The sequence below is a fragment of the Cavia porcellus genome, unplaced genomic scaffold (genome assembly GCF_034190915.1).
Source record: "Cavia porcellus strain 051 isolate PalLab524CR breed Dunkin Hartley unplaced genomic scaffold, mCavPor4.1 scaffold_26, whole genome shotgun sequence".
Classification (NCBI taxonomy): Eukaryota; Metazoa; Chordata; class Mammalia; order Rodentia; family Caviidae; genus Cavia; species Cavia porcellus.
Window position 1 is genome coordinate 47,564,142 of NW_026947509.1, and position 12,273 is coordinate 47,576,414.

Consider the following 12,273-nt stretch of genomic DNA (forward strand, 5'->3'; position numbering starts at 1 on the left):
CATGTGGTTTGATTCCTGTTCGTGAATTCTCTACCTGCCCCTATGTCTTCAAGATTTTTACCTAATTTGTCTTCCAGAAGATTTAGTGTTTCTGTTTTAATATTTAGACTTTAGTTAGTACATAGTGATAAGCATGGGTCTAGTTTTAGTTTTCAGCATATGGAGAGCCAATTTTTCCAGCACCGTTTATTAAAGAGACTATCTTTCTTCCAGTGAATGTGTTTGACCCCTTTATCAAAGATAAGGTGGTTGAATGTGTTGATGGCTGTGGTCGTATCTTCTAATCTATTTCATTGATCTTCAGATCTGTTTTTATTCCAGTACCATGTTGATTTTATTACAGTAGCTTTGTAGTATAACTTCAAGTCAAGTATTGTGATGCCTCCTGCCTTGTCTTTGTTGCTTAGAATTGCCTTTGCTATTCTAGGTCTCTTCTGGTTCCAGATGAATTTTAGGAGTGATTTCTCTAGATCTATGAAGTATGCTAGTGGTATTTTGATTGGGATTGCGTTACATCTGTATAACCATTTTGGGAGAATGGCCATTTTCACAATATTTATTCTTCCTATCCATGAACAAAGGATACCTTTCCATTTTCTGAGGTCCTCTTCAATTTCTTTTTTCAGGGTATTATAATTTTCCCTGAATAAATCTTTTACTTCTTTTGTTAGATTGATTCCTAAGTATTTTATTTTTTGGATGTTATTGTGAAGGGTGTGGCTTGTCTTATTTCTCTTTCAGTGAGTTTGTTGTTAGTGTATAGGAATGCTATTGATTTTTGAGTGTTGACTTTGTATTGAGCTACATTAATCAATTTATTTATTATACTTAGGAGTCTTTCAGTGGAGGTTTGGGGATCTTCTATGTAGAGTATCATGTCATCTCCAATATTGATAATTTAACTTCCTCTTTTCCTATCCTTACTCCTTTTATTTCTCTTTCTTGTCTAATTGCTCTGGCCAGTATTTCCAGTACTATGTTCAATAGGAGCAGTGATAAATGACATCCTTGTCTTATGCCTGATTTTAGGGTAAAGGCTTTCAGTTTTGGACCGTTTACTATGATGCTGGCTGTTGGTTTGTCATAAATGGCCTTTATCATATTGAGGTAAAGACCATCTATTCCAATTTTCTGTAAGTTTCTTATCATGAATAAATGTTGGAGCTTATCAAAAGTTCTTTCTATAGAAATGATCTATAGAAGTGATCTATAGAAATGATCATGTGATTCTTATTTTTGGCTCTATTGACATGGTGGATTACATTTATTGACTTACATATGTTGAACCATCCCTGCGTTTCTGGGATAATCCCACTTGGTCATGATGTGTAATCTTGATGATTTGCCACATTCTGTTTGCTAGTATTTTATTGAGAATTTTTGTATCTATGTTCATTAGGGAGATTGGCCTGTAGTTTTCCTTTTTAGTTGGGTCTTTCTTAAGTTTTGGTGCTAGAGTAATATTTGCTTCCAGGAATGAGTTAGGAAGAATTGCTTCCCTTTCAATTTCATTGAAGAGTTTGAGGAGTGTCAGCATTAAGTCTTCCCTGAATTTCTTGTAGAATTCTGCAGTGAAACCGTCTGGGCCTAAGCTCCTCTTTGTTGGTAAGGATTTAATTACTTTTTTCAATTTCATTAATCAAAATTGGGTTATTCAGCAGTTTTATATCTTCTTGACCCAGCTTTGGCATTTCATATGTTTCTAGGAATCTGTCTATTTCTTCAAATAGACAAATCTTATGTTTTCTAATGTTATCAAATCTGTGAAAGTATAGGTTTTCAAAATAGGTGTTGATGGTCTTCTGTATTTCACAGAGTCTTTAGTGATTTCACCCTTTTGATTCCTTATTGCATGAATTTGAGTTTTATCTTCCCTTTTTAAAATAAAGTTTGCTAGGGGCTTATCAATTATATTTATTCTTTCAAAGAACCAACACTTTGATCATTGATTCTTTGAATTGTTTTCTTAGTCTCTATTGCATTGATTTCTGCTCTGATCTTTATAATTTCCTCCCTTCTTTTGGCTTTGGGCTTGACTTGCTCTTCTTTTTCTAGATATTTAAGGTGTAGCATCAGGTTGTTTATTTGTGTTTGTTCTGTTTTCCTGATGTGGGAATTGACTGCATTAAATTTTCCTCTGAGGACTGCTTTCATTGCATCCCATAATTCTGGTAAGTTGTATTTATATTTTCCTTTGCTTGTAGATATTGTTTAATTTCTTCTTTAATTCCTCTGTGACCCACTGATTGCTCAGGAGTATATTATTCAATTTCCATGTGCTTGTGGGGTTTTTGCAGTTTCTTTTATCATTAATTTATAGTTTCATGGTGCTATGATCTGATAACATGTATAGCATAATTTCAATTCTTTTGCATTTACTTTGTGTTCTGTGGGCTATTAAATGGTCTGTTTTAGAGAATGTCCCATGTATTGCTGAGAAGAATGTATATTCTAATGTTGTTGGATGGAACTCTCTGTATATGTCTATTAAGTCCATTTGTTCACAGGTGTGCTTCAATTCTGTTATTTCTTTGCTGATTTTCTGTCTAGTTGATCTGACCCTTTGCATCAATGGCATGTTAAAGTCTCTTGTTATAATTGTGTTATTGTTTATTTGATATTTCATTTCTGTTAATACTTGTTTTGTATAGCTGGGTACTCTGGAATTTGTTGCATATATATTTAAGATGGTTATCTCTTCCTCTTGAAGTTTTCCCTTAACTAGTATGTAGTGCTCTTTTTTACCTTTTCGGATCATTCTTGTTTTGAAGTTCACATTGTCTGCAAACAGAAATAGCTACCCCTGCTTTTTTTTGTTTTTGTTCCTGTTGCATGAAGTACTGTTTTCCATCCTTTGACTTTCAGTCTATGAGTTTCCTTTTGAGTTAGATGGGTTTCTTATAGACAACACATGGTTGGATATTGTTTCTTGACCCATTCTGCCAGTCTGTTTCTTTTAATTGGTGAATTGAGCCCATTTACATTAATGGTTATAACTGTTATATATTGATTTACTTTTGACATGTTGTCTTTCTGCTATTGATTCTTTACCTTTCCATTCTATTTAATTGTCTGCCTTGCTTAGTGGTTTTTTTCCTTTGTCTATGTAGAATGTCTTTCAGTATTCTTTGCAGGGCTGATTTGATGATCATGAAGTTCGCAAGCTGTTCTTTGACATGGAAAGACATCCATTTTGAAGGACAGTTTTTCAAGATACATCAGCCTGAGTTGGAAGTCGTTTTCCTTTAGGATCTGAAATACTTCACTCCACGATCTTCTTGACTTCATTGATTGTGTTAAGAAGCCTGCTGTGATTCGGATAGGTTTTCCTTTATAGATGATCTGTCTTTTCTCTCTGACAGCTTTTAATATTCTGTTCTTATGTTGGATTTCTGGGATGCTGATTATTATATGTCTTGGTGTAGTTTTATTTTGGTTATGGCTATTTGGATTTCTACATGCTTCACTGATCAAGTATGTCAGTTTCCAGTCTCATGTTTGGGAAATTTTCAGCTATTACTTCTGTAAATAGCCTCTTGATATCATTTGTGTTGTTCCTTCTTTTTCATTTATCCTTATCAATCATATGTTGTTTTTCTTTGCATCATCTTGTAGCTGTTGAATTGTTATTTCCTAATTCCTTGTTATTTTTAAAAGAGCTTTCCTTTCCTGTTCACTAGCTGCAATCTTGTTGTCTTCGAGGTCTGAAATTCTATCTTCACTTTCATTGACACAATTTTGCCTACTTTCAATGGAATTTTTGATTTCCTGTATATCTCTTTGAATCTGCTACATGCATTGTTTGTTTCTTATATTGTTCAATCAGAGCTTCCATTTTTTTTGCATTGTTCCTCTAATTTTTTTAACTATGTCTTCTTTAGATGTATTCAGCATTCCTTTCATTATATTTATCATTTCTTCTTTTACCTAGGAGATTATTTCTGATTTGAGTTTTTTTATAGCTTCCCAGAATTGTTTCTTTATTTTAGTTGCTATCATTTCAAGTATTTCAGGTGTATGACTTATATTTTCTTCTATATATATGGCTCCTAGGCTTGCTTGGGATGGGCTGGAGGTTTGAGATTGCATTTTGGTCATTTTGTCATTTTCCTATATTTCTGGGTTTTGAGCAGTGTTCCAAAGCTTCCCCTGGGAGTGCTGGAAATAATCTCGTTTACCCTTGGCCCCTGGGACTGAATGGAAGTTGCTAGGTGTGGCCCAGTCAGGCCTGCGAGACCTCCTGTTCCTCCTCAAGTGGTATAGGATGCTGAGCAGGGTACTAACCACTGGGAACTATGGTCCAAAGCTCTCCCCAAGTGCAAGTACACTAGAAATCATCTCGTGCACCCTCAGCTCCCAGGGCTCAATCTATTTCACATACTTTCTAACTTCCTTAATGACTTTTTTTTTGAACCATGGGTTATTTGGATGTGTATGTGCATTTCAATTTATAAAGTGTAGCTTTTCTGCTAGATACCAATTTATTATTTATAATTGTGATACCCATCACCTCAGATGGTGATGATCATTTCTTTCTGTTGAATTCTTTTTTTCCCCTCTATCATTATCAATTTTCATAAATGTTCCACATGCAGTTAAAAAGTCTAACAGTCAGCCACAGAGCTCATCCTCAGCTTTGAATGACAGCTTTGGTTTTCTTTCTATAGGAGTTGTAGAAGTGTATGCATTCCCGGTGGAGTGGCCCAGTTTATTTCTAGCTATGCTTTTTACCTTCGGGTATATTTTCTCTGATAGCAATACAACTGCAGCAGCTTCATTATATTAATGTTGACCTAGAGTATCTTCTCGCCAATTCTTCAGGTTTTCTTTTATTCTTTTTTTTTTTTTTTTTTACTGGTACCAGGGATTGAACTCACGACCACGCACTTGCAAGGCAGGCACTTATGCCGCTGAGCTAAATCCCCAGCCCCAGGTTTTCTATACTTGTAAAAGGCATATATTTAAATTTTTTGTGTCATTTTGTAAGTTTTCCTAGAAAACCCATTTACAGAGATTATGATGCCTGCTGTGTGTCAATTAGCTTCTGTCATATTTTGCCTGTCATCACAATTTCTACTATTTTACTGTGTTTGTGCTCTTGTGTCCATTTCAGGCCTTATTTTAGGTTATACTAGGACTTGCTGCTCTTGCTGTAGTATAATTTAGGGTTTTAAAGATTATTTTTCTGTACTAATTTAGAGATTGCTATTCTTACATTTTAAGAGGTTACATACATATTTAACTAAACAAAGTCTAAAATTAATGAATATTAATTCATTCTCAAAAAAAGAGTTTTTAACCCCATTGTCTAACATTCAGCTTTATCTTGCTTTAAATATTACTAAGTTGATATTACTTTACTTAGAAAAATGATTTTAGAAAAATGATTTTTAAATTTATTGAAAACTCTAACAGATTCTTTGTTCACTATTTCTCAGAAGTTTCTTTCTTTTTTCTTCTTCTCATTCCCCTTTCTTCCTTCCTCTTTCTTTCCTTCTTTCTCTCTTCCTTTCTCCCCCACAGGCTGTTCCTATGCAGCTAGGCCAGACTTGAACTTGCAGTGTAGTCCAAACTGGCCTTGCACTCACAGTCCTCCTACCACAGCTCAGATGTTCTAAGGTCATGTTCCTTCTGAAGGGTACCTTTCAGAGGGCTCTGTCATGACGATCATTTGCCATTAGCTCTCAGCTATAGTTTTGTTGTCACTGACTTGATTTTTATGTCAATTTGAAGATGCTATTGCTAGAATTGTAATTTTAAAGTCATATTTCCTTTCCCTATTTCAAAGGTACAATCTCATTCTTTTTGTGATTTAACAAATGTTCCTTTAACATTCCTCTGTCCCACCCCAATCACTTGGATATCATCTTGTCATTGCTAATATTTTAGTTTCACTACAATGTGTTCTGCATGTATGTCTTATTTGAAATTCACAGGACCACCGAATCATGTGATCAGCATATTGTATCTCTTCTGGAAATTTTTCAATTATTATCTCTTTGATAGTGTGTCCTTCACATTCCAATTCCTTCTAGAAATTGAAGATTTAGACAGACTATATCACTTTACACTCTGTCTAAGCCTTCTTTCTTCACTTAGTCTCAATATTATATTCTGGATAATTTTTTGCAGCTATCTGTTCCATTTTTCCTCTTTCCAACTATGTGTGTGAGTCCATAGTTCTCAACCAGCCAGTGTTGCCTATCAAGATGCATTTAGCAATGCCTGGAGGAACTGTAGTCTGTCACAACCTGGACACTGCCGGTGGCCTCTGGTGGGAGGACACCACAGATGCCAATGGGCATTCCTTGGTACACAGCATATCACTTCCAAGACAGCAGTGATCTGGCCCCGGTGGTGAGCAGTGTTGAACTAAGAAAAGACTGGGTTTGTTTATCTGTTGAGTTTTACACTCAACAGTTTTCAAGTAGAGTGCTGCTTTTTACTTGTGAAAGTTCTATGTATTGTTGTTTTAAGACTGCCTGATCAATGTTGGTAGTTTTAATTGCCCTGGCATACTTTTGATGCCCATGTTAAACTTAAAGCGTGTGTGGTTGGTGCACTCTGATTCCAGGAGCTGCAGTCTTTGTGAATCTGCTGTTTCTGCAGAGTCATGCTCATGGTGGATGTCTTTTTTCCTGTATTTTTAATGTGAATGTTCTCCCGAGAGCTTTATCTTTAAAGGTTTCTCAAGGCTGTCCTCAAAGCTGTCATTCGGTAGTCTGCACCATGGGCGTCCCCTGAAGGCTTGTTAGAAATGCAGTGTTTCAGACCTTCTGAAGACCTGACCAATTGGAACCTCTGCAGATTGGGCCAGGAAACTAGTTTCATCCACTTTCCCGAGTGGTTTCTGAGCACACCCAAATGAGAGGGGCATTTAAGGTAATGCTCCAAGGAGAGTTTCCTTTACCAACATCTAGGAGCACTGCAACTTAAAATCATTTTTAAACTATCTGGGGTAAGGGAAGATGACAATAGCATTCACTCCTGCCCCAAAATTATATATAGGAAAAGAAAGGATTCAGAGTTTTTCTGAAAGTCTGTCTCTGTGTCCCTGTCTCTCTGTCTCTGTCTCTCCTTTCCTACTTCCTCCTTTTCTTCCATCCCTCTTCTCTCCCTTCATCTTTCTGACTGTCTTATCCTCTAACCGGAGCCAAAGTGAGTCAGGAAGTCCAGTTTCTGTGAGGCAGATACTTTTCCTCTCTCATCCACTGAGAGTGGCTCTCAATGGCCATCCTAGCTTTATGCAGGCATGTCCGAACCAACCTGCCGCCTGCTTGGGCCCAGATATTTAACTTCTAAAGGCACACTGAAAACTCTGCTTTTCCCTCTCTGTGGTCCACAGAAATCCTCAATGCAAATATTACTCTCCAGGGATCTTTTATTTCATCTTAGAAGTGGAAGGAAGGAAGGAAGGAAGGAAGGAAGGAAGGAAGGAAGGAAGGAAGGAAAGAAGGAAGGAAGGAAGGAAGGAAGGAAGGAAGGAAGGAAGGAAGGGAGAAGAGAGGGATTTGGGCTATTTTATCCAGCATCTTCAGGTGTTCTAGACCAAAAAGAAGCTTGTCTTTGCATTTAATTCATCACATTGTTGGAAACAGAAAATCTTGTTTGGTACTGGAAATACCCCAAATATTAGCACAGCCTGAGAAGTGTTAAAACAACTCACAGTGCACTAAGCATAGCGCCTGCCTCCAGCCTGCCCACAGCAGCCTAGGAATGGGCCAGGCAGAGAAGGCCTGTCAACTCAGGAGTCTGTTCCTTAATGATCTCTGTCAGGCAAAGAGTTTAATACAAGCTAAGCAATAAATACTGACTCGCAAGCACATGCCCTCTAGCAAAGACAGTTTTTGTACCAGATAAGACCCACAGTGGCTGCTTATTCTCCGGGTTTTAAATAAACAGGTATCTTGCACCAGCAAGTGCTTACAGGGTTTTATTATAAGGCAATAAAAAGTTATGTAATTCCTCGGGGACTCAGAGAGAGTAGTCTTTTAGAACAATTAGTTCTTATCCAGCATTGTATGAGTTTTCAAGATCAGTTAAGGCTTCTCCTCACATCACAAGCTTAGATACAGTCCTGCAGGGAAAGCAATGGGGTGTAATTATAAACTTCAATCAAACACTGTATCTTGGTAACAGTATTTGCTAGGTCCACAGACCAAAGCAATCACAGCTGTTTGGCTCAGTGTCCCAGCCCACGGCTTGTTTCATAAAGGGAGCATTCAATATACGCAGCCATCCTCCAAAATTTGGGGGTAGATGGCAAAGGAAATCAAAGGAAGTGGTTAGATGCTTGCACTTTTCCAGTTGCAGTGTTGGAGAAACCCAGACTGTAGAATGACTTCTGTCATTTTAACTAGCTGATTCTGTAACCCTTGTAGCAGACTCCTTATTTGAGAGCAAGTAAACTACACAAATTTGCTGACATTTGACTATTTTCGACCTTCATGCTTTTAAAATTTCATGTGGTTGAACTTAAACTTTTCCCTTTCAGTTAAAATTTATTTTTGCTTCTCTGTAGGCTATGAAATTGGGAATAGAAACAATTTTGTGTCGTGGTAGTATCTAGACAGACAGGTTAACAAGGAAAAAAAAAGAGATTGTAATATTCCTTCTGATACAGGGGAATGAAACTCCCAACCTCCTATGTCCGGTAGGAGACAGAGTCTCTAAATCGAAGAATGAATTGTAGGAACAATAAAGGTTAAGAGTACAATGTATTTATTGAGAGAAAGAAAGCTTCTGTCTGAGAGAGACAGAAAGGGTCCTGAGTGGGTTGCTAAGGAGTCTGTCTTTCCATGGGCTTTCTTATAGTAAAATAATGTGGTGAGACAGGTTCAAGGTGGGGAAAACTGGGAATTCACAAGGCAGATGGGCATTAGGTGGGACAGAACTATGGTTAGCCAATAAGATTAATAATTCAGGTAAAATTGATTAAATTGAGGATGAATGGGGAAACAAGTCACATAGAAAGCGGGCATGAATACAAAGCAATGACTCTTCCCTAGGGGGTTGGGATGGTGACTCCTGACTTCCTCAGGGTGATAGGGTACCATCTAGAATATCAGTCTTCAGGATGTGGATGCCTTTGCTTGCTCTTTTGTCTTGAGGCCTGGTCCCCAGCAGGAGGTGTCTGCCTCCCCCACAGTTGCCAGGGTATCTGGGCTTCTGCACTGGCTCCTTCGAGGCCCCAGCCCTGTCTCACTGCCTGTAGGATTTCTAACTAACTCAGCTGCCTGTAACACCACTATTTTTCCCCCAGATCTGTGAGCAGCGTTTTTGTGCTACGGCAATGGTGTCGAGCTTTTAGATTTCACTTCTGACTAGGCCTCCGATACTCTGTGGTTCCTTCCAGTCCTGCAGCTTTCCTTCTGCTTCCTTTCTCTGCATTTGTGCTGTTGTCTGTGTGATGCGAATCCATCCCCGTCCCTCAGGTCCTGCCTCCTTCTTTCACTGCTCCTTCAGATTGCCCTGATCAGTAAGAGGCAAACTCCAGAAGATGAGGGAAAACTGACTTCCATTTATGTCCGGGAAGCATTCTCTATTCAAGCTTTTCCGTTGCCTGCTCCTCAAGCTAATTCTCTCCATAATAAAATTCAGCCACAGTGACAGTTACAGTATTAGGATGCCTTGAGTGCTACTGCATGCATGTGAGTCCAATTCTTGTTATCTTCTAGCACACAGTAGTGTCTTCAGCTCTACAGCTCAACAATGATATGCAAAGTACAGTGCCAAACATTGGTATCATCCACTGCTGCATTGATTATAGAATTCCCTCACCTGCTTTTTGTCCACCAGGATCGTGAAAATTATTATAAAAAGTTAGTATTTGAGGGACCCAGTTATCATGCCTTCATGTAGTCACATTTCCAAGAGACACTGGGTTTAGCTGTTTGTAGGGGTCAAATTCATCAGAAAGTAACCACTCATCCCGTCAACATTGTGCTGTATCATAGGAATTCTTTTCATATGGATCTCATCTCCATTTCCAAACCTCGATTACAGTGCCCGAAGCTAAAAGCCACACACCAGTAATATCTGAGTTTTGTCATGAGACATGTTTGAATGCAGTAAATTAAAATTGCCTTTCATTCAAAAAGTGCCTTGAGCCTCCAGAACAATCTCACGTACCACAGTGTGAATGTGTGTTCATCTGATGTCTCTCATCCCCTCAACTGCCACCTAAGACTACGGGCAGCGAAAAGATCTTCTACCCCACACAGCAGGCCTTGGTTCATGTCACCTAAGTAATCTTCAAGGAGCCAAGTTTCATGACAGAATGCTACACCAGTGTAATTTCTGTCTCCCTGTCATAAGGCATTAGGTTCGCATGGCTTTATATTGAAAATGTGTCACAGTATGACAGGCTAAAAATAAATTTGTGTCACTCGCCTTGCATTCCAGACTGACATTAGTGTTTAAAGACAGATGTTCCAAACTTTCCCAGACACAGATAAGCATATCTGATGTGTGTCGTCAAACAAATATTTAATATGAGAGAATGTAGACACTTAGAACAACATTGATGACTCCGGTGAAGAGCATCATCTTACTTTCTACAATTGCAGTTCACTGAGCCTGAGACTTGTTCTGGGACTCGCCCGCCCACGGGTGATGATTGATTCCTGATTGCTGTGTACCTCGGGAGTGAATGATGCCATGTGACAGTCAGTACACACCTTACATCCTGTGTTTCCACACAGATCAACTTTTTGTGCTGTGACTATGTGTAATATGCTTTATAAAGTTAAATATTTACATAAGTATACTTCTTAATGGAATTCCTGATGGTGGAATTTAAGGCATGGATCAAGAAAAGATGTTTATTGAGCTGATGTTCTTGAATCATCCAGTGTTTGAGATACGGGGACACTTGAAAGTACAAAGCAACCAACTCTGCCATAGTGAGGGCGGAGTGGAATGGAAGTAAGGAAGGCTTCTCAGGGGAAGTAACCAACTGAATCATAAAAGTGGGAATGTCGTAGAAGAAAAGGAATTTAAAGACTCTAAAAATGAAAAGGTACAGGATGTCCTATTTGGGAAACAGCAGCTAGTTTGATATAACTGATTTATAGCACAGTTTTGATGAGAGCAGAGTGGTGAACCAAACACTTACGTTGAGTTTATTTACTAATTATGTGATTGAGGTAGATGGAACTTGAAATAGGTTGATTTTAAATAGGAAAGCAATGTGATCCTGTATCTATATTTTAAAAATTAGTATTATGTGGAACCAACATCCCATTTTAAAATAGTATCTGCTTACATCCTAGAAATCAGGTTTACTGAGGGTTATATGAGTATAACTTAAGACAACATTGAACCAAAGAAGAACCTGTATAGATTTGGGGGTCAAAGAGACCTGAGGTTGGTTCCTACATGTAACCATTGTCACCTATGTGGTAGCAGAGAAAGTGGACTTCCTTTCTAAAAATCTCAAAATGAAAATACTGTTTTTAGCTCACAGGACTGTAATACGTTATAAGTTATAAACCTTAATTGCCACATAATTTTGTCTATTTGATAATTCCCATTTTAACATCATGGGTCAATGCATTGTTAAGAATACGATTGCTTGAAATGGTGGAAATTATTTCAATTTGAAGAGCTATTATTTTTGAGCAACCTGTAGCAATCTCAAGTAACCCTGACATAATCAATACTGAGATACATTTTTCAAAAATTTGCACAAGTGATAATATATATTCATACTTTATGTATATGTATCTTATGGCTCATTAACTCTCTAGAGAAACTTTACATTTCTTCTTTTTCTATTTACTTAGACTTGAAAGAGTTCATTAGAGTATCTCTCTTTTACCAGTTTTTGGTCATCAGCCAAAAGCGATTTCTTCTTTAATTTTTTCAACCACATCTTGACATGAAAAGATGGAACCACATTTGTATTACCCCCAAAGAAATATCCTGTTTCTCATTTTTCAATTAAATAACTTCCTCTTTGTGAAACATTTTCAATTGAAACCATGTTTAGTAAGCAGCTTTGTTGTTATTCATGACAAAATGAAAAGAAAAGAAAGTTTAACTCATCAAAATCTTTCCTTACTGGCCAGAATAAACAGGCAGCATTTTACCCCCTTGAAATGAATGAATTTTCATAATAATGAATTGTCATTTTTGGTACATCACCACATGCTGATTAAAATAATACTTGTTCCACAAATGGAATATTCACTCACCCAGGTCAAAATTAGACTCAGATATCTTCCTATGTGATAACCAAAGTTCTTCTGCTGTCACACACCACCGTTACCT

The 12,273-nt window shown here is 37.7% G+C and overlaps 1 protein-coding gene across 12 annotated transcripts in view; it reads left to right on the top strand.

Annotated features, from left to right (window-relative positions):
• The window catches only part of Unc80 (unc-80 homolog, NALCN channel complex subunit), a 201,309-nt gene that overhangs the window by 79,008 nt on the left and 110,028 nt on the right, over positions 1 to 12,273 (top strand). The gene's annotated exons all lie outside the window — the stretch shown is intronic.